The sequence below is a fragment of the Camelus ferus genome, chromosome 9 (assembly GCF_009834535.1).
Source record: "Camelus ferus isolate YT-003-E chromosome 9, BCGSAC_Cfer_1.0, whole genome shotgun sequence".
NCBI classification, from domain to species: Eukaryota; Metazoa; Chordata; class Mammalia; order Artiodactyla; family Camelidae; genus Camelus; species Camelus ferus.
In genome coordinates, this window is record NC_045704.1 from 26,090,351 (window position 1) to 26,092,553 (window position 2,203).

At 40.4% G+C, this 2,203-nt stretch overlaps 1 non-coding gene across 1 annotated transcript; it reads right to left on the minus strand.

Moving 5' to 3' along the window:
• Positions 1-1,112: 1,112 nt before the first annotated feature.
• Positions 1,113-1,219, minus strand: LOC116666165. The gene has a single exon (XR_004323010.1). It is a non-coding gene; the product is annotated as a U6 spliceosomal RNA (small nuclear RNA).
• Between the last annotated feature and the right edge of the window lie 984 nt (positions 1,220-2,203).

Genomic DNA, 2,203 nt, shown 5'->3' on the forward strand with positions numbered 1-2,203 from the left:
GAAGTAAGCCAGAAAGAGAAAGTAAAACACCATATGAGATCGCTCATATGTGGAATCTAAAAAAAAAAAAAAAAAAAAAAAAAGAACATAAATACAAAACAGAAACAGACTCATAGACAGAATACAAACTTGTGGTTGCCAAGGGGGCCGGGGGTGGGAAGGGATAGACTGGGATTTCAAAATGTAGAATAGATAAACAAGATTATACTGTATAGCACAGGGAAATATATACAAGATCTTACGGTAGCTCACAGAGAAAAAAATGTGACAATGAATATATATATTTTCATGTATAACTGAAAAATTATGCTCTACCCCGGAATTTTGACAGAACATTGGAAATTATAAATCAATAAAAAATGTAAAAAAAAAATAGACTCCATTGCATGGGCGTTTTCCCCAGTTGAGAGGATCTGTATCAAGGAGAAGAGGGTTGAGATAATCTTTTCAGAAAACAGAAGGAAAAGCACATCGGCAGAGCTCAACTAACAATGGGCAGGCATGAGCATTTCCAAATAGTGTGGCCCCTCCTGGCTGGGAATCTTCCTAGTATCGGAAAAGACACCAGAGATACAGTGTAACATACTTTTAAATGGGAGTTCGAGATTTTCAGATACTGACAGGTATATATAAAATAGGCAAATAAGTTCAAACAAGTTTATACTGTATAGCACAGGGAAATATATTCAGCATCTTGTAATAGCTTACCGTGAGAAAGAAGATGAAAATGAATATATGTATATTCAAAAAAATAAATAAAATGTGTAAAAATTGGGGGGAGGGTATATCTCAGTGGTAAAGCACATGCTTAGCGTGCACAAGGTCCTGGGTTCAATCCTCAGTACCTCCATTAAAAGATAAATAAGTAAACCTAATTACCACCCCACCCCCCAAAAAACCAAACCAAAACAAAAAAAATTGAAGGAAAAAAAAAAAAGAAAGAAAATTGTGTTTGTCTCTCTTCACTAGAATGTAAGGTCCAGGAGGGGAGGAATTTTTGTCTGATTTGTTCAGAGCTATATGCCTAGTGCTTGCAGGTAACAAATACTTTTTTAAAAATAGACTTTATTCTTCTAGAGCAGTTTCAGATTCGCAACAGAATTGAGCAGAAAGAAAATACGGAACACTTCGCAAATTCGCGTGTCATCCTTGAGGAGGGGCCATGCTAATCTTCTCTGTATCGTTCCAATTTTAGTATATGTGCTGCCGAAGCCAGCACCAGGTAATAAATGCTTGAATGAATAAATAAAAAATTTAAAGCTAGCTTTCTGGGGTTCCTCCCACTTCATTTTACACCCCATATGCACCCTGACTGCTTCTCACAGGCCAGGCTTAACTCCCACACCACCTCCATCCCACACACCCACTCCACCCAAGTGAGAAAGGAAAGGCCACCTCCCGTGTGCCTGGCGAGGCCACCTCCAACGTCAGGGCAGTGTCTGAGGCCTGCATGCCAAGTAACCCCCCAGAATGACGGCAGAGAGGAAGACAGACCCCACCAAGTGCTGGTGTGGGGTGTGGAGCAACTGGAACCTCACCTACTGCTGGTGGGGGTGCAAACTGGTTTAACTCCGGCCGAGAACTGCTGGGCAGCATCCGCTAAAGCTGTGAGTACATAGGTCCCATGTCTCAACAATTCCTCTCCTCGTTATGTGCCTACGAGAAATGAGGGCTTGTGTCCATCAACAGCCCAGCGGTAGGACAGCTTATGTATCTTCATTCATGACAACGCCAATGCCTGGCAACAGAATGGATAAACAATTGTGGCGGCGTCCCCAAATAGAACACTCCACCACAATTAAAAAAAAACAACTACAAAGACCCACATGGGAGAATCTCACAAACATAATGTGGAGCAAAGAGATCTGAACAAAAAGATACATACAATGTGATCTATTTATATCGTTGATGAAAAATGAATCAGTTGATCTGAGAAAGAAATGGAAAATTTTATTCGAACAAAATTGAGGATTATAACCTGGAAACAGCCTCTCAGAAAGCTCCCAGAACTGCTCTCTACTTGTTAGAGATCAAAGCACAGTGACATAAATTTTTGAGACAGAAGCCTGTACATTTAATGACATATTGTTAACAGTCTACACAACTCGATCTACGTGTACAAAGCCAGTAGTCGTTCATGGGTCATCCTGGCCCCTTGCAAGATTAAGAAGGAAGATTATTATCTAAAGAGCTGTGACCTTTG